At 39.8% G+C, this 20,639-nt stretch overlaps 1 long non-coding RNA gene across 2 annotated transcripts; it reads right to left on the reverse strand.

Moving 5' to 3' along the window:
• Positions 1-17,911: 17,911 nt before the first annotated feature.
• LOC123136876 (uncharacterized) lies at positions 17,912-20,633 on the reverse strand. 2 transcript variants are annotated; one of them, XR_006467419.1, is made up of 5 exons: positions 20,312-20,633; positions 19,920-20,154; positions 19,663-19,774; positions 19,393-19,508; positions 17,912-19,213 (listed from the first exon to the last, which is right to left on the reverse strand). It is a non-coding gene; the product is annotated as an uncharacterized lncRNA (long non-coding RNA). The 2 variants fall into 2 exon arrangements; XR_006467420.1 differs by having other exon boundaries at positions 19,393-19,774.
• Between the last annotated feature and the right edge of the window lie 6 nt (positions 20,634-20,639).

A 20,639-nucleotide genomic window follows, 5' to 3' on the forward strand; every position in this document is an offset into this window, starting at 1 on the left:
AGACACATTGACATGGTATAGGCTATGTGATGATACGAGATCGTGGAACTATAAAAGATTGAAATCTGAATTTCATCAAAAGTATTACCCTATGCATCTTGTTCGTCGTGATCGCAATTATATATAGAATTTTTGGCCTCGCGAAGGAGAAAGCATCGCTCAAGCTTGGGGGAGGCTTAAATCAATGTTATATTCATGCCCCAATCATGAGCTCTCAAAATTGACAATTCTCTAGAATTTTTATGCCCGGCTTTCTGATAATAATCGCACCATGCTCGATACTTCTTGTGCTGGCTCTTTTATGATGAAGTCTATTGAATTTCGATGGAATTTATTGGATAGAGTTAAACGCAACTCTGAAGATTGGGACCTCGACAAAGGTAAGGAGTCAGGTATGACACCTAAGTTTGATTGTGTTACATCTTTTATGGATACCGATATTTTTCGTAAGTTTAGCACTAAATATGGACTTGACTCTGAGATAGTAGCTTCTTTCTGTGAATCTTTTGCTACTTATGTTGATCTCCCCAAGGAGAAGTGGTTTAAATATCATCCTCCCATAGAAGTAAAAGTAGCTGCACCTATTAAAGTTGAAGAAAAGATTGTCACTTATAATGATCCTATTGTTCCTACTTCTTATGTTGAGAAACCTCCTTTCCCTGTTAGAATGAAGGATGATGCTAAAGCTTCAACTGTTGTTCGTAAAAGCAATACTAGGACTTATACACCTCCTGAGCAAGTCAAAGTAGAACCCAATATTGCTATTGTTAAAGATCTCTTGTCTGATAATATTGATGGGCATGTTATTCAATTCACTGGTGAAACTGCTAGAATTGCTAAACCCTGTGATAGAGATAAACACAGACCTGTGGTAGGCGTGCCTATTATTTCTGTTAAAATAGGAGATCATTGTTATCATGGCTTGTGTGATATGGGTGCTAGTGCTAGTGTTATACCCATTGGCTTATACGAAGAAATTATGCATGAGATTGCACCTGCTGAGTTAGAAGATATTGATGTTACAATTAAACTTGCCAATAGAGATACTATATCTCCAATGGGAATTGTTAGAGATGTTGAAGTCTTGTGTGGGAAAACCAAATATCCCGCTGATTTTCTTGTTCTTGGTTCTCCACAAGATAGCTTTTGTCCCATTATATTTGGTAGACCCTTCTTGCGTACCGTTAATGCTACGATAGATTGCAAAAAGAATGTTGTTACTGTTGTCTTGGACGATATGGTCCATGAGTTTAATTTCTCTAAATTTAGTAAACAACATCGTGAGGAAGAATTGCCTAGTAAGGATGAAATTATTGGTCTTCCTTCTATTGTTGTACCTCCTAGTGATCCTTTAGAACACTATTTGCTAGACCATGAAAATGATATGTTCATGAATGAAAGAAGGGAAATAGATGAAGTATTCTTTAAACAGGAACCTATTCTACAACACAATTTGCCTGTTGAAATCCTAGGGGATCTTCCTCCACCCAAGGGTGATCCCGTGTTTGAGCTTAAACCGTTGCCTGATAATCTTAAATATGCTTCTCTTGATGAAAAGAAAATATATCCTGTTATTATTAGCGCTAACCTTTCAGAGCATGAAGAAGAAAGATTATTGAAAACTCTGAAGAAGCATCGTGCCGCTGTTGGATATACTCTAGATGATCTTAAGGGCATCAGTCCCACTCTATGTCAACATAAAATAAATTTGGAAGCTGATGCCAAACCAGTTTGTGATCCTCAACGACGTTTGAATCCTAAAATGAAAGAAGTGGTAAGAAAAGAAATACTCAAGCTTCTGGAGGCAGGTATAATTTATCCCGTTGCTGATAGTCAGTGGGTAAGTCATGTCCATTGTGTCCCCAAGAAGGGAGGTATTACTGTTGTCCCTAATGATAAAGATGAATTGATTCCGCAAAGAATTATCACAGGTTATAGGATGGTAATTGATTTCCGCAAATTAAATAAGGCTACTAAGAAAGATCATTACCCCTTACCTTTTATTGATCAAATGCTAGAAAGACTATGCAAACATACACATTATTGCTTTCTAGATGGTTACTCTGGTTTTTCTCAAATACCTGTGTCGGCTAAAGACCAATCAAAGACTACTTTTACATGCCCTTTTGGTACTTTTGCTTATAGACGTATGCCTTTTGGTTTATGTAATGCACCCGCTACCTTTCAAAGATGCATGATGGCTATATTCTCTGACTTTTGTGAGAAAATTTGTGAGGTTTTCATGGACGACTTTTCCGTCTATCGTTCCTCTTTTGATGATTGCTTGAGCAATCTCGCTCGAGTTTTGTAGAGATGTGAAGAAACTAATCTTGTCTTGAATTGGGAAAAGTGCCACTTTATGGTTAATGAAGGTATTGTCTTAGGGCACAAAGTTTCTGAAAGAGGTATTGAAGTTGATAAAGCCAAGGTTGATGCTATTGAAAAGATGCCATGTTCCAAGGACATCAAAGGTATAAGAAGTTTCCTTGGTCACGCCGGATTTTATAGGAGGTTCATCAAGGACTTCTCAAAAATCTCTCGGCCTCTGACTAATTTATTACAAAAAGATGTACCATTTATCTTTGATGATGATTGTGTAGAAGCATTTGAAATACTTAAGAAAGCACTAGTCTCTGCACCTGTTGTTCAGCCACCTGATTGGAATTTACCCTTTGAAATTATGTGTGATGCTAGTGATTATGCTGTAGGTGTTGTTCTAGGGCAAAGAGTTGATAAGAAATTGAATGTTATCCATTATGCTAGTAAGACTCTAGACAATGCTCAAAGAAATTATGCTACTACCGAAAAGGAACTTTTAGCGGTTGTATTTGCTTGTGATAAATTCAGGCCCTATATTGTTGATTCTAGAGTAACTATTCATACAGATCATGCTGCTATTAAATATCTTATGGAAAAGAAAGATGCAAAACCAAGACTCATTAGATGGGTTCTCTTGCTTCAAGAATTTGATTTACATATTGTTGATAGAAAAGGAGCTGAGAACCCCGTTGTAGACAACTTGTCTAGGCTAGAGAACATTCTTGATGACCCACTGCCTATTGATGATAGCTTTCCTGATGAGCAATTAAATGTCATAAGTACTTCTCGTAGCACTCCTTGGTATGCTGATTATGCTAATTATATTGTTGCTAAATTTATACCGCCTAGCTTCACATACCAACAAAAGAAAAGGTTTTTCTATGACTTGCGACATTACTTTTGGGATGACCCACATCTTTATAAAGAAGGAGTAGATGGTGTTATTAGACGTTGTGTACCTGAGCATGAACAGGAACAGATCCTACGCAAGTGTCACTCCGAAGCTTATGGAGGACACCACGCTGGAGATAGAACTGCACATAAGGTATTGCAATCCGACTTCTATTGGCCTACTCTCTTCAAGGATGCCCGTAAATTTGTTTTATCTTGCGATGAATATCAAAGAATTGGTAATATTAGTAGACGTCAAGAAATGCCTATGAATTGTTCACTTGTTATTGAGACATTTGATGTTTGGGGCTTTGATTATATGGGACCTTTTCCTGCCTCTAATGGATACACTTGTATTTTAGTTGTTGTTGATTACGTTACTAAGTGGGTAGAAGCTATTCCAACTAGTAGTGCTGATCATAACACTTATATTAAAATGCTTAAGGAAGTTATTTTTCCGAGGTTTGGAGTCCCTAGATACTTAATGACTGATGGAATCCCTAGATACTTAAAATACTTAATGATCATCACACTTTTATTTACTTATAACTCAACAATTACAACTCGATACTTAGAACAAAGTATGACTCTATATGAATGCCTCCAGCGGTGTACCGGGATATGCAATGAATCATGAGTGACATGTATGAAATAATTATGAACGGTGGCTTTGCCACAAATACAATGTCAACTACATGATCATGCTAGCAATATGACAATGATGGAGTGTGTCATAATAAACGTAACGGTGGAAAGTTGCATGGCAATATATCTCGGAATGGCTATGGAAATGCCATGATAGGTAGGTATGGTGGCTGTTTTGAGGAAGCTATATGGTGGGTGTATGATACAGGCGAAAAGTGCGTGGTATTAGAGAGGCTAGCAATGGTGGCAGGATGGGAAAAAGTGCGTATAATCCATGGACTCAACATTAGTCATAAAGAACTCATATACTTATTGCAAAAATCTAGAAGTTATCAAAGCAAAGTATTAAGTGCAAGCTCCTAGGGGGATAGATTGGTAGGAAAAAACCATCGCTCGTCCCCGACCGCCACTCATAAGGAAGACAATCAATAAATAAATCATGCTCCGAGTTCATCACATAATGGTTCACCATACGTGCATGCTATGGGAATCACAAACTTCAACACAAGTATTCTTTAAATTCACAACTACTCAACTAGCATGACTCTAATATCACCATCTTCATATCTCAAAACAATTATCAAGCATCAAACTTATCTTAGTATTCAACGCACTCAAAAGAAAGTTTCACATATCTTGAATACCAAGTATATTAACATTAAGTAAATTACCATGCTATTAACGACTCTCAAAATAATCTAAGTCAAGTATGAGAGTTCATCTATTTCTTCAAAATAAACTACCACCATGCTCTAAAAGATATAAGTGATGCACTAGAGCAAAAGACAAACTACTCCGAAAGATATAAGTGAAGATCAATGAGTAGCTAAATAATTGTGCAATTATGCGAAGACTCTCTCTCATTTAATAATTTCAGATCTTGATACTTTATTCAAACAGCAAGCAAAGCTAAAGAAAACTACATTGCAAGGATAGCACAACTCATGTGAAGAAGCAAAAACTTAGGATCAACTGATACTAACCGATAGTTGTTGAAGAAGAAAGGTGGCATGCCTACCGGGGCATCCCCAAGCTTAGATGCTTGAGACTTCTTGAAATATTATCTTGGGTTGCCTTGGGAATCCCCAATTTTGAGCTTTTGTGTCTCCGTAATTCTTCTCATATCATGGTTTCTCTTCTTTTTATCAAAAGCTTCATTCGCAACAAACTCAACAAGAACTCGTGAGATAGGTTAGTATAAACCAATGCAAAACCTTATCATTTTCTAATTTAAAAAATCACTAAAATTATTATTCCACATTGCATACTAAATGCCTCTGCATATTTAATACTCCTATCCTCAAATAGAATCATTAAACAAACAAACATATGCAAACAATGCAACCATAACAGCAATCTGTCAAAACAGTATAGTCTGTAAAGAATGCAAGGGTCATCATACTTCCCTAACTCCAAAAATTATGAACTAAAATTCCCACTGTAATAAATTTATCAGAGCTCAATATGAAAAAATATTCAACATACCACTCTCTGACTTTTCTAGGGAATTTTTGCAACAGCGGTAAACTTTCTGTTTTCAAACAGCAACATGTATACTAGCAAAATAAGCATGGCAAAGGCTATCCTTGACTCCTTATTGAAAATAAAGATGCAAAACATTATTCTAACTAACAGAAAGCAAAAACTAACAAAAGTAAATGACACTCCAAGCAAAACACATATCATGTGGTGAATAAAAATATAGCTTTAAGTAAAGTTACCGATGAACAAAGACGAAAGAGGGGATGCCATCCGGGGCATCCCCAAGCTTAGGCTCTTGGTTGTCCTTGAATATTACCTTGAGGTGCCTTGGGCATCCCCAAGCTTAGGCTCTTGCCACTCCTTTTTCCATAGTCCATCGAATCTTTACCCAAAACTTGAAAACTTCACAACACAAAACTCAACAAAAAACTCGTAAGCTCCGTTAGTATAAGAAAATAAAACCACCACTTAGGTACTGTAATGAACTCATTCTAAATTCATATTGGTGTAATATCTACTGTATTCCAACTTATCTATGGTTCATACCCTCCGATACTACTCATAGATTCATCAAAAGAAGCAAACAACACATAGAAAATAGAATCTGTCAAAAACAGAACAGTTTGTAGTAATCTGTATCAAACGTATACTTCTGGAACTCCAAAAATCCTACCAAATTAGGAAGTCCTAAGAAATTCGTGTACCAATTCAGAGCCAAAAAGAATCAGATCAGAAGCACATTTCTGTGAATTAACAAAACTAATTTACTGGGTGCAAAAGTTTCTGATTTTCAGCAGGATCAACACAACTATCACCGTAAGCCATCCTAAAGGTCTTACTTGGCACTTTATTGAAACAAAAGCTATAAAACATGATTACTACAGTAGCATAATCATGTGAACACACAAAAACAGTAAGGATAAGTATTGGGTTGTCTCCCAACAAGCGCTTTTCTTTAATGCCTTTCTAGCTAGGCATGATGATGACAATGATGCTCACACAAAAGATAAAAATTGAAACATAACGGGAGCATCATGAAGCATATGACTAGCACATTTAAGTCTAACCCACTTCCTATGCATAGGGATTTTGTGAGCAAACAACTTACGAGAACGATAATCAACTAGCATAGGAAGGTAAAACAAGCATAGCTTCAAAACTTGAAGCACATAGAGAGCAAACTTGATATTATTGCAATTCCTACAAGCATATGTTCCTCCCTCATAATAATTTCAGTAGCATCATGAATGAATTCAACAAAGTAACCAGCACCTGAAGCATTCTTTTCATGATCTACTAGCATAGAAAATTTACTACTCTCCTCATAAGCAAAATTCTTCTCATGAATAGTAGTGGGAGCAAACTCAACAAAATAGCTATCATATGATTTAAAATTAGGATCAAGATGACAAGTTTCATGGTTATCATTATTCTTTAAAGCATACGTGTCATCACAATAATCATCATAGATAGGAGGCATGCTTTCATCATAGTAAATTTGCTCATCAAAGCTTGGGGGACAAAAAATATCATCTTCATCAAACATAGCTTCCCCAAGCTTGTAGCTTTGCATATCATTATCATCATGGATATTCAAGGAATTCATACTAACAACATTGCAATCATGCTCATCATTCAAAGATTTAGTGCCAAACAATTTAGAGATTTCTTATTCTAGCACTTGAGCACAATTATCCTTTTCATCATACTCACGAAAGATATTAAAAAGGTGAAGCGTATGAGACAAACTCAATTCCATTTTTTGTAATTTTCTTTTATAGACAAACTAGTGATAAAACAAGAAACAAAAAGATGCGATTGCAAGATCTAAAGATATACCTTCAAGCGCTAACCTCCCCGGCAACGGCGCCAGAAAAGAGCTTAGTTGACGGGGTGTGAGTGAGTGCCCTTTTACCTAGCCTCCCCGGCAACGGCGCCAGAAAACAGCTTGATGTCTGCTACACAACCTTTTTCTTGTAGACATTGTTGGGCCTGCAAGTGCACAGGTTTGTAGGACAGTAGCAAATTTCCCTCAAGTGGATGACCTAAGGTTTATCAATCCGTAGGAGGCTTAGGATGAAGATGGTCTCTCTCAAGCAACCTTGCAACCAAATAACAAAGAGTCTCTTGTGTCCCCAACACACCCAATACAATGGTAAATTGTATAGGTGCACTAGTTCGGCGAAGAGATGGTGATACAAGTGCAAAATAGATAGTAGATATAGGTTTTTGTAAACTGAAAATATAACAACAGCAAGGTAACTGATGATAAAAGTGAGCGTAAACGGTATTGCAATGATAGGAAACAAGGCCTAGGGTTCATACTTTCACTAGTGCAAGTTCTCTCAACAATAATAACATAGATAAATCATATAATAAGCCCTCAACATGCAACAAAGAGTCACTCCGAAGCCACTAATAGCGGAGACAAACGTAGAGATCATGGTAGGGTACGAAACCACCTCAAAGTTATTCTTTCGGATCAAAGAGTTCGTACTAGAATAACACCTTAAGACACAAATCAACCAAAACCCTAATGTCACCTAGATACTCCATTGTCACCTCAAGTATCCGTGGGCATGATTATACGATATGCATCACACAATCTCAGATTCATCCAACCAACACAAAGTACTTCAAAGAGTGCCCCAAAGTTTCTATCAGAGAGTCAAGAACATGTGCCAACCCCTATGCATAGGTTCCCAATGTCACGAAACCCGCAAGTTGATCACCAAAACATACATCAAGTGGCATATGATATCCCATTGTCACCACAGATAATCACGGCAAGACATACATCAAGTGTTCTCATAAATGAATCAATCCGATAAGATAACTTCAAAAGGGGAAACTCAATTCATCACAAGAGAGTAGAGGGGGAGAAACATCATAAAAGATCCAACTACAATAGCAAAGCTTGGGATACATCAAGATTGTGCCATAGATGGAACATGAGAGAGAACACGAGAGAGAGAGAGAGATCAAACACATAGCTACTGGTACATACCCTCAGCCCCGAGGGTGAACTACTCCCTCCTCGTCATGGATAGCGCCGGGATGATGAAGATGGCCACCGGTGATGGGTTCCCCCTTCGGCAGGGCGCCGAAACGGGCTCCCGAGAGGTTTTTGGTGGCTACAGAGGCTTGCGGCGGCGGAACTCCCGATCTATCTTCTGTTCTGGAAGTTTTAGGGTACAAGAGTATATATGGGTGCAGGGGGTACGTCGGAGGAGCTATGGGGGCCCCACGAGGCAGGGGGCACGCCCCGGGGGGTGGGTGGGTGGGCACACCTCCCACCCTCGTGGGCAGCCCGTATCTCCCCTGACGTGCACTCCAAGTTCCCTGTGTTGCTTTCCTTCCAAAAATAACTTCTCCAGTTGATTTCGTTCCGTTTTGACTCCGTTTGATATTCCTTTTCCTCGAAACACTGAAATAGGCATAAAACAGCAAATCTGGGCTAGGCCTCTGGTGAATAGGTTAGTCCCAAAAATAATATAGAAGTGGATAATAAAGCCCAGTATTGCCTAAAACTGTAGATAAAGTAGCATGGAGCAATCAAAAATTATAGATACGTTGGAGACGTATCAATCATCCCCAAGGTTAATTCCTGCTCGTCCTCGAGTAGGTAAATGACAAAAAAGAATTTTTGAAGCGGATTGATACTTTGGCATAATTTCAATGTAAATCTTCTTAATTGTGATATGAATATTCAGATCCAAAAGATTCAAGACAAAAGTTCATATTGACATAAAAACAATAATACTTCAAGCATACTAACTAAGCAATTATGTCTTCTCAAAATAACATGGCCAAAGAAAGTTATCCCTACAAAATCATATAGTCTGGCTATGCTCCATCTTCCCCACACAAAATATTTAAATCATGCACAACCCCGATGATAAGCCAAGCAATTGTTTCATACTTATGACATTCTCAAAACTTTTTCAATCTTCACGCAATACATGAGCATGAGCCATGGATATAGCACTATATGTGGAATAGAATGGTGGTTGTGGAGAAGACAAAAAGAGGGAAGATAGTCTCACATCAACTAGGCGTATCAACGGGCTATGGAGATGCCCATCAATAGATATCAATATGAGTGAGTAGGGATTGCCATGCAATGGATGCACCAGAGCTATAAGTACATGAAAGCTCTACAAAAGAAACTAAGTGGGTGTGCATCCAACTTGCTTGTTCACGAAGACCTAGGGCATTTTGAGGAAGCCCATCATTGGAATATACAAGCCAAGTTCTATAATGAAAAATTCCCACTAGTATATGAAAGTGAGAAAATGAGAGACTCTCTATCATGAAGATCTTGGTGCTACTTTGAAGCACAAGTGTGGTAAAAGGATGGTAGCATTGTCCCTTCTCTCTTTTTCTCTCATCATTTTTTTATTTTTTTATTTAGGCCTTTTCTCTTTTTTTATGGCCTTCTTTTTTTATTTGGTCTTCTTTGGCCTCTTTTTTTTCGTCCGGAGTCTCATCCCGACTTGTGGGGGAATCATAGTCTCCATCATCCTTTCCTCACTTGGGACAATGCTCTAATAATGATGATCATCACACATTTATTTACTTACAACTCAACAATTACAACTCGATACTTAGAACAAAGTATGACTCTATATGAATGCCTCCGGCGGTGTACCGGGATATACAATGAATCATGAGTGACATGTATAAAAGAATTATGAACGGTGGCTTTGCAACAAATACAATGTCAACTACATGATCATGCTAGCAATATGACAAAGATGGAGCGTGTCATAATAAACGGAACGGTGGAAAGTTGCATGGCAATATATCTCGGAATGGCTATGGAAATGCCATGACAGGTAAGTATGGTGGCTGTTTTGAGGAATATATATGGTGGGTGTATGATACCGGCGAAAAGTGCGCGGTATTAGAGAGGCTAGCAATGGTGGAAGGATGGGAAAAAGTGCGTATAATCCATGGACTCAATATTAGTCATAAAGAACTCATATACTTATTGCAAAAATCTAGAAGTTATCAAAGCAAAGTATTACGCGCATGCTCCTGGGGGATAGATTGGTAGGAAAAAACCATCGCTCGTACCCAACCGCCACTCATAAGGAAGACAATCAATAAATAAATCATGCTCCAAGTTCATCACATAACGGTTCACCATACGTGCATACTACGGGAATCACAAACTTCAACACAAGTATTCTTTAAATTCACAACTACTCAACTAGCATGACTCTAATATCACCATCTTCATATCTCAAAACAATTATCAAGCATCAAACTTATCTTAGTATTCAACGCACTCAAAAGAAAGTGTCACATATCTTGAATACCAAGTATATTAACATTAAGCAAATTACCATGTTATTAACGACTCTCAAAATAATCTAAGTCAAGTATGAGAGTTCATCTATTTTTTCAAAATAAACTACCACCATGCCCTAAAAGATATAAGTGATGCACTAGAGCAAAAGACAAACTACTCCGAAAGATATAAGTGAAGATCAATGAGTAGCTAAATAATTATGCAATTATGCGAAGACTCTCTCTCATTTAATAATTTCAGATCTTGATACTTTATTCAAACAGCAAGCAAAGCTAAAGAAAACTACATTTCAAGGATAGCACAACTCATGTGAAGAAGCAAAAACTTAGACTCAACCGATACTAACCGATAGTTGTTGAAGAAGAAAGGTGGGATGCCTAACCGGGCATCCCCAAGCTTAGATGCTTGAGACTTCTTGAAATATTATCTTGGGGTGCCTTGGGCATCCCCAAGCTTGAGCTTTTGTGTCTCCTTAATTCCTCTCATATCATGGTTTCTCTTCTTTTTATCAAAAGCTTCATTCACAACAAACTCAACAAGAACTCGTGAGATAGGTTAGTATAAACCAATGCAAAACCTTATCATTTTCTACTGTAACAAATCACCAAAATTATTATTCCATATTGCATACTAAATGCCTCTGCATAATTAATACTCCTATCCTCAAATAGAATCATTAAATAAGCAAACATATGCAAACAATGCAACCATAACAGCAATCTGTCAAAACAGTATAGTCTGTAAAGAATGCAAGGGTCATCATACTTCCCTAACTCCAAACATTATGAACCAAAATTCCCACTGTAATAAATTTATCAGAGCTCAATATGCAAAAATATTCAACATTATACCACTCTCTGACTTTTCTAGGGAATTTTTGCAACAGCGGTAAACTTTCTGTTTTCAAACAGCAACATGTATACTAGCAAAATAAGCATGGCAAAGGCTATCCTTGACTTCTTATTGAAAATAAAGATGCAAAACATTATTCTAACTAATAGCAAGCAAAAACTAACAAAAGTAAATGACGCTCCAAGCAAAACACATATCATGTGGTGAATAAAAATATAGCTCCAAGTAAAGTTACCGATGAACGAAGACGAAAGAGGGGATGCCATCCGGGGCATCCCCAAGCTTAGGCTCTTGGTTGTCCATGAATATTACCTTGGGGTGCCTTGGGCATCCCCAAGCTTAGGCTCTTGCCACTCCTTATTCCATAGTCCATCGAATCTTTACCCAAAACTTCAAAACTTCACAACACAAAACTCAACAAAAAACTCGTAAGCTCCGTTAGTATAAGAAAATAAAACCACCACTTAGGTACTGTAATGAACTCATTCTAAATTCATATTGGTGTAATATCTACTGTATTCCAACTTATCTATGGTTCATACCCTTCGATACTACTCATAGATTCATCAAAATGAGCAAACAACACATAGAAAATAGAATCTGTCAAAAACACAACAGTTTGTAGTAATCTGTATAAAACTTATACTTCTGGAACTCCAAAAATCCTACAAAATTAGGAAGTCCTAAGAAATTTGTGTGCCAATCTAGCGCAAAAAGAATCAGATCAGAATCACGTTTCTGTTAATTAACAAAACTAATTTACTGGGTCCAAAAGTTTCTGATTTTCAGCAGGATCAACACAACTATCACCGTAAGCCATCCTAAAGGTCTTACTTGGCACTTTATTAAAACAAAAGCTATAAAACATGATTACTACAGTAGCATAATCATGTGAACACACAAAAACAGTAAGGATAAGTATTGGGTTGTCTCCCAACAAGCGCTTTTCTTTAATGCCTTTCTAGCTAGGCATGATGATGACAATGATGCTCACATAAAAGATAAAAATTGAAACATAACGGGAGCATCATGAAGCATATGACTAGCACATTTAAGTCTAACCCACTTCCTATGCATAGGGATTTTGTGAGCAAACAACTTACGAGAACGATAATCAACTAGCATAGGAAGGTAAAACAAGCATAGCTTCAAAACTTGAAGCACATAGAGAGGAAACTTGATATTATTGCAATTCCTACAAGCATATGTTCCTCCCTCATAATAATTTTCAGTAGCGTCATGAATGAATTCAACAATGTAACCAGCACCTAAAGCATTCTTTTCATGATCTACTAGCATAGAAAATTTACTACTCTCCTCATAAGCAAAATTCTTCTCATGAATAGTAGTGGGAGCAAACTCAACAAAATAACTATCATATGATTTAAAATTAGGATCAAGATGACAAGTTTCATGGTTATCATTATTCTTTAAAGCATATGTGTTATCACAATAATCATCATAGATAGGAGGCAATGCTTTCATCATAGTAAATTTGCTCATCAAAGCTTGGGGGACAAGAAATATCATCTTCATCAAATATAGCTTCCCCAAGCTTGTAGCTTTGCATATCATTAGCATCATGGATATTCAAGGAATTCATACTAACAACATTGCAATCATGCTCATCATTGAAAGATTTAGTTCCAAACAATTTAGAGATTTCTTCTTCTAGCACTTGAGCATAATTATCCTTTCCATCATACTCACGAAAGATATTAAAAAGGTGAAGCGTATGAGACAAACTCAATTCCATTTTTTTGTAATTTTCTTTTATAGACAAACTAGTGATAAAACAAGAAACAAAAAGATTCGATTGCAAGATCTAAAGATATAGCTTCAAGCGCTAACCTCGCCGGCAACGGCGCTAGAAAAGAGCTTAGTTGATGGGGTGTGAGTGAGTGCCCTTTTACCTAGCCTCCCCGGCAACGGCGCCAGAAAAAAACTTGATGTCTACTACACAACCTTCTTCTTGTAGACGTTGTTGGGCCTGCAAGTGCACAGGTTTGTAGGACAGTAGCAAATTTCCCTCAAGTGGATGACCTAAGATTTATCAATCCGTAGGAGGCGTAGGATGAAGATGGTCTCACTCAAGCAACCCTGCAACCAAATAACAACGAGTCTCTTGTGTCCCCAACACACCCAATACAATGGTAAATTGAATAGGTGCACTAGTTCGGCGAAGAGATGGTGATACAAGTGCAAAATAGATAGTACATATAGGTTTTTGTAAACTGAAAATATAAAAACAGCAAGGTAACTAATGATAAAAGTGAGCGTAAACGGTATTGCAATGATAGGAAACAAGGCCTAGGGTTCATACTTTCACTAGTGCAAGTTCTCTCAACAATAATAACATAGATAGATCATATAACAAGCCCTCAACATGCAACAAAGAGTCACTCCGAAGCCACTAATAGCGGAGAACAAACGCAGAGATTATGGTAGGGTACGAAACCACCTCAAAGTTATTCTTTCGGATCAAAGAGTTCGTACTAGAATAACACCTTAAGACACAAATCAACCAAAACCCTAATGTCACCTAGATAATCCATTGTCACCTCAAGTATCCGTGGGCATGATTATACGATATGCATCACACAATCTCAGATTCATCCAACCAACACAAAGTACTTCAAAGAGTGCCCCAAAATTTCTATCGGAGAGTCAAGAACGTGTGTCAACCCCTATGCATAGGTTCCCAATGTCACGAAACCCGCAAGTTGATCACCAAAACATACATCAAGTGGCACATGATATCCCATTGTCACCACAGATAATCACGGCAAGGCATACATCAAGTGTTCTCGTAAAAGACTCAATCTGATAAGATAACTTCAAAGGAGAAACTCAATTCATCATAAGAGAGTAGAGGGGGAGAAACATCATAAGATCCAACTACAATAGCAAAGCTTGGGATACATCAAGATCCATAGATGGAACACGAGAGAGAACATGAGAGAGAGAGATCAAACACATAGCTACTGGTACATACCCTCAGCCCCGAGGGTGAACTACTCCCTCCTCGTCATGGATAGCACCGGGATGATGAAGATGGCCGCCGGTGATGGGTTCCCCCTCCGGCAGGGGCCGGAACGGGCTCCCGAGAGGTTTTTGGTGGCTACAGAGGCTTGCGGCGGCGGAACTCCGGATCTATCTTCTGTTCTGGGAATTTTAGGGTAGAAGAGTATATATGGGTGCAGGGGGTATGTCGGAGGAGCTACGGGGGCCCCACGAGGCAGGGGGCGTGCCCAGGGGGGTGGGCGCACCCCCACCCTCGTGGGCAGCCCGTATCTCCCCTGACGTGCACTCCAAGTTCCCTGGGTTGCTTTCCTTCCAAAAATAACTTCTCCAGTTCCTTTTCCTGGAAACACTGAAATAGGCATAAAACAGCAAATCTGGGCTGGGCCTCCGGTTAATAGGTTAGTCCCAAAAATAATATAAAAGTGGATAATAAAGCCCAATATTGCCTAAAACAGTAGATAAAGTAGCATGGAGCAATCAAAAATTATAGATACGTTGGAGACGTATCATGGATCTGTACAGAATATTTCAAATTCCACTCAGAGTGCATGTTATGGAGGACTTTGTATCATTGCACTATAACCAGACTGGAAGCTTCACTGTAAGGTCGGCTTATCACACAGAGTTTAAACATCAATTCGGGAGACAAATGGATTTGTCTTGCCCACAAGGGAGCCGAGACCAGGACATATGGAAACACGTTTGGGCTCTTCGAGTGCCTGGGAAGGTCAAGCACTTTGTCTGGAAAGTTATCAGAGGAGTTCTACCATGCTATGGAACGCTGGTCGGACGCCACATACCTGTTTCTGGCCAATGCCCATTATGCAAGGTAGGCTTTGAAGACTCACAACACTGTCTTTTTCAATGTGAGCGTGCACTGGAGATTTGGGATAACCTTGGAGTTAAGAAAGAGATCCAACAATCAGCTATGCAGGATAGATCGGGTTCCTCCACGATGAGCACCCTCATGTATAACCATGAAATCAAGGAGGGTTTACCGATGGCTGAATTATTGGCAGTGGCTAGTTGGTATATTTGGTGGCAAAGGAGACAGATGGTGAAGGAGAAATGTATCCAGGAACCAGACAGAACAGCAGTTTCAATCAGAGTACTTGCTACAAACTTCTTTCGCTCTCTTGCTGTGCATCAACCTTCGAGGAAACGTGAGCACATGTGGCAGCAACCGAGAAAGGGAGTGGTAAAGATCAATGTGGACGCTTCCTTCTGCTGTGAAAATATGACTGGTGGTACGGGAGCTATTGCGAGGGATGAGCGGGGAGAGTTCATTGCTGCCGCTGGTTGGTTTATACCGCATGTGGCATCTTCAGAAACAGCAGAAATGATGGCCATTCGCAATGGGTTTTATCTCGCTTCAAGGATTGGCTGCACTGTCCTGCAGATTGAATCCGATTGCTCTAATGCGGTTCAAGCTTTCAACCTGGAGGATTACTCGGGGGCAAGACTCAGCTTTTGTGCTTCAAGGGAAAGAATTGGGAATGGATCTTGCCCAATACGAGATCATTGCATGTCTACGTGAAGCAAATGAAGTAGCTGATGCTATCGCTAAATACTCTCTTTCAAGTAGACTTTCAGATGTTTGGGAGCGCTCAATCCCGGACTTTATTTCTCAGTTTAATGTAAACGACCTTGCTATTATTTGAGAAATAAAGTTTTGATTACATAAAAAAAATGGTACGCCTTTGGCGTATTTTCGAAAAAAAATTAATTTCAACTGTCCATTTTTTAGGGCTATGATCATCGAAGAGCAACCCATCAGATCAATGTCCGGCTACAATAGATCAATGTAACTCTAACCAATGAGACGAATCACTAGTTAAGGAGTACTCTTTGCGGAGATCACTTCAACTTCCCCAGGTTGCGACAAGTCGCGCGCTCGATGTGCGCCACTTGTCGCAACCTGAGAGTTTTCCCTTTTTTCGTAGATCCGTTTATTCAAAACGTTTTATCTCTTAAACCGTGCGTCCAAATCTCGAGCCGCTTTCGCCGTTGGATTCCTCGCGTCGAGATCTTCAAAACTAGATCCCATGTTGATAGGTTTTGACGAACTTTTTTTTCACGAAAAAACTGGACGAAAAAAACCGACGAAAAAACCCGAACCGGTAACACGGTTTTTCCCTTTCCGAAAGAGGCACGCCCATGCCTCTGACAAAATCACAACCGTGCCTCTCGCGGAAGCAAAACCGTGCCTCTTGCGAAATAATAAAAAAACAGAAAACACGTTTTTTTCTCTTTCTGCAAGAGGCACGCCCGTGCCTCTCGCGGAAGCAAAACCGTGCCTCTCGCGAAAGGAAAAAAATAGAAAACGTGTTTTTCTTTTCTTTTCGAAAGAGACACGCCCGTGCCTCTCGCGAAAGCACAACCGTGCCTCTCACGGAAGCAAAACCATGCCTCACGCGAAAGAAAAAATAACAGAAAACACGTTTTTTTCCCTTTCCGAAAGAGGCACGCCCGTGCCTCTCGCGAAAGCACAACCGTGCCTCTCACGAAAGAAATAAAAAACAAAAAACACGTTTTTTTTCGTTTCCAAGAGGCACGGCCGTGCCTCTCGCGAAAGCACAACCACGCCTCTCGCGAAAACAAAACCGTGACTCTCGCGAAAAAAATGCATTTTTTTTGCAAAAAAATTATTTTTTTCAAAATAAATTTTTTATCGAAAAGCTAGGAAAGACCGGTAGAAAACCAAAACGTCAAAAAGCCCGTTTAAAAAGCCAAAAACGCATGCGAAAAAATAAAAAAACAAAATCCGGAGGGAGCACCCAGAGCACGACACGTGGCAAATGGCTGAGAGCGCGCCAAGCGGCGCTGATCGTTGCGAGGCTCCCAAAGGAGCGCTCGTTAATTAGTTGCTCCCCCAATGAGATCATCGAAGATTGGGAGGGGACATATTCTATTTTTAACATTCAAGACGCCGAAGACAGACCTAGATTAGATCAGTCCGATTTAGACATCTCGTCAAGATCGGACACTAAACATTCCGGTGAATTAGTTTACAAATTGTTGGGGGCCGATTTATACTCGTCGAAGAGTTGGGGGCTGTTTGGTTGGTGCCCTGAGCACCATACCTGAGAAAATTACGTGCCTGAGTGTAGCCTGAGATTGCTGTGCTTTTAACCCGACTAGGCAGCTCCGGCCAAGTGGTGTTTGGTTCGTGCCTGTGCCTGAGAAAATAAAGAATGGTAGGTGCAATGATTCCTAGCTGCATGCACCATGGGTGAACCACTAAAGTATACCGATCAACCATTAAAATATACTAGATCATCGATGGCGCACGTTGCCGCGCCCGTCTATTTTGAATTTTTCTATAAGATGTGAATCCATGTAAGACAACTTCTGAAAAAGGATAAATAGACACAAATAAACTGTATCACGAAAGTTTTCTGTTTTCTTTTGAAATAACAGAGCAACAGATCTTTCACTCGGTGACTCGGTGAACGAATGGCAACAATAACCTTAAACATCGACAGGCAGCTGGCATACTTGCAGTTTTGCACCCAACTATAGGGATGAATAAACAAAAAATGTAATAGCTACTGTAAGGATGCAAGTAAATCTTCATAATCTACTGGCTTTGCATACATGATACTCTCTGAAAGCAGGTCCTCTGTTGCACAGCCTCCGAAATGATTAGAGCATGTTTTTAGCACAAACACAGTAAAAAAGAATCTTATACTATTGAGATCTCAAGCATGTTTTTTTTTGCAAGACCTATTTTCCCCCCTAAACTACACATGAGCAGGAAAGAGGTCAAACTTGATTCTGAGAACAAAATGCATTGATATTCAACAAACATAACAAGTAACAATGAAATAAGAACACACTCGAGGACCATGGATGTCAGTGAAGATAGATAATCTTTTCCCCCCTCTTGACAGGTGAAGCGAGTATTGAAAATGACAGGAAACTGATTACACATACATGTACTATGTAAATACGCTTACTTTCATCAAAATTTCATACTACTAAATAAATAATATAAAACGTGGATGAATCAACTAAGGGTTTTATCATTAAGGATATTAAAGTCAAACCTGACATAGACAACAAGCTAGAGCCAGATAGACATAGTGCTGATTAAGATGGATGTGTCAGAATACATCTTTGGTGTGACCTACATGGTTCAGATAAATATGGAAAGATGTCTCATGCAGTAAGTAGATGAACCACACATCTAGAGATATTGTCCAAAACAATTGATAGGATGGTAAGCAAAATACAGTACAAAGAAGCAAGTGCATTGGGGCAGCGACATAGGACTAATGGATGGCTTGAAGGTCAAAAATAGCAAGCTAGGTGGTGCCATAGTTATACTAATTAACTATTGGACTAAGAATGTATTTAGGTCTGTTTATTTGAAGCAGCTTGTTTCCTAGCATATAACAAATTTTCACCGAAGAAGATAATGCAAAAAGTGTAGTAAGTCTAATATATAGCCAGCGATGGAGTTGACAATTCAAGCAACATGTTTCATCACAGGTTTCTGGATATCTATAGACCAAGTGAATGGAAATCTATCACAACTAAGCAACTGAATCAGGACGTCAGAATTGCAACAAAAAAAGAAGATATGAACAGCAGAGGGTACTGCACCACACCAACCTGATTAGCTAGACAAACCCCACATTCATTTTGCAGCACCATATCTTGCTGGATGTTGGCCCCCTCCTGACCAATTAACCCATGTTATGGTCTTATTAAAACCATACAAGAAGGAAATCAAGGTGGCAAATGCAAACAACCCATGTGATGGTCTTACTAAATCCATATGAAAAGGAAATCAAGGTGGAAAATGTGAACACTGGAATCTGCAGTAACAATGCAATAGGCTAATATGCGTACACTACCTGTCCCAACAATAAATCATATAGGTCTATATATTTCCAAGAAACCATCATCAGCTCATTCGGGCAAGTTGTCATCTAGGAGTACGCTGCTGCTTACGGAGTAGCAATCCTCATGGCTCCGATCATGCAAAGATAAAAGGAATTTCAGACAAGAATAGTAGCATACATATGCTCACGAATAAATGAAAAGGAATTCGCAAAATAAATAAATGAAAAGGGTCCGACATGGACGAACTTGCTCCTGTTTGTCTTGTGTTCCCTACAACCAACCTGAGATATATAGCTCCTCGCCATTGCGCACGGCGAGCTGGATGTGGCGGTGCATGATATGGGTCTTCTTGTTGTCCCTGGCATCGGCAGCGTTGCCAGCCAGCTCCACGGCCTGCATCAATGGGGAAGAACGACAAGAATAGCACAAATATCCAGGCATTACTACTAATCAGTCGCAAACAGATCTAAGAATAACCAGGTCGAGGAATAGAAATCTCAAAGAACAAGGGCAAGGATGAGATCTGGTAGAAACGCACATCAGCGGCGAGGTACTTGTGGAACGGCGGCGAGGTAGATGCGGGCACCAGTGCCTAAGCGCTCGGCGTACTTGCCGGCCTTGAGGAATCTGGCGATCCTGCCAACGGGGAATTGCAGCCCGACCTTGGAGCTACTCGATGTTGCCTTCTTGGCCGCCGGCGTCGACCGCCTTCCCACAATTGACCATCTTAGCAACCAACCATCTTGACAAAGCCGCTACTGGAAGACAGAACACTGTTCGCCGCCACACACATTAACAATCATAAAAACACACATTAAAATCAACAATCTTACATTACAATTACCACACATTAGCAGATTGTATAGTCAATACCAACTGGTATAACTGTAGAATTAGCAAAGATTCACAGCAGCAGCAATTCAGTCTTACCAGCAACAATCCACAAGGCATACAAAAGCTCACTGAGGTAGAGCAACGACGTCCGGATGCGAGGTCGAGGTAGGGTGAAGCAGCACAGGGTCGATAGGGAGGGCGCACGGCATTGTTGTAGGGGCGACGGGGTAGGGGTCGGGCGGCTGCTTCCGGTGACTCAGTCAAGGTACGGGCGACGGGGTCGACGGACGGTGTCCGACGGCGCTATCAAGGTCAGAGCGAGTGGATCGGGCGCCGGCTTCGTGGTCGGGGTGCGGCTATGGCTTCAGGCTTCACGGTAAAGGAGAGCCGGGACTGGCGAGCGGATGCGCGGTACGGCCAGAAG

This window comes from Triticum aestivum, chromosome 6B (assembly GCF_018294505.1).
Source record: "Triticum aestivum cultivar Chinese Spring chromosome 6B, IWGSC CS RefSeq v2.1, whole genome shotgun sequence".
NCBI lineage: Eukaryota > Viridiplantae > Streptophyta > Magnoliopsida > Poales > Poaceae > Triticum > Triticum aestivum.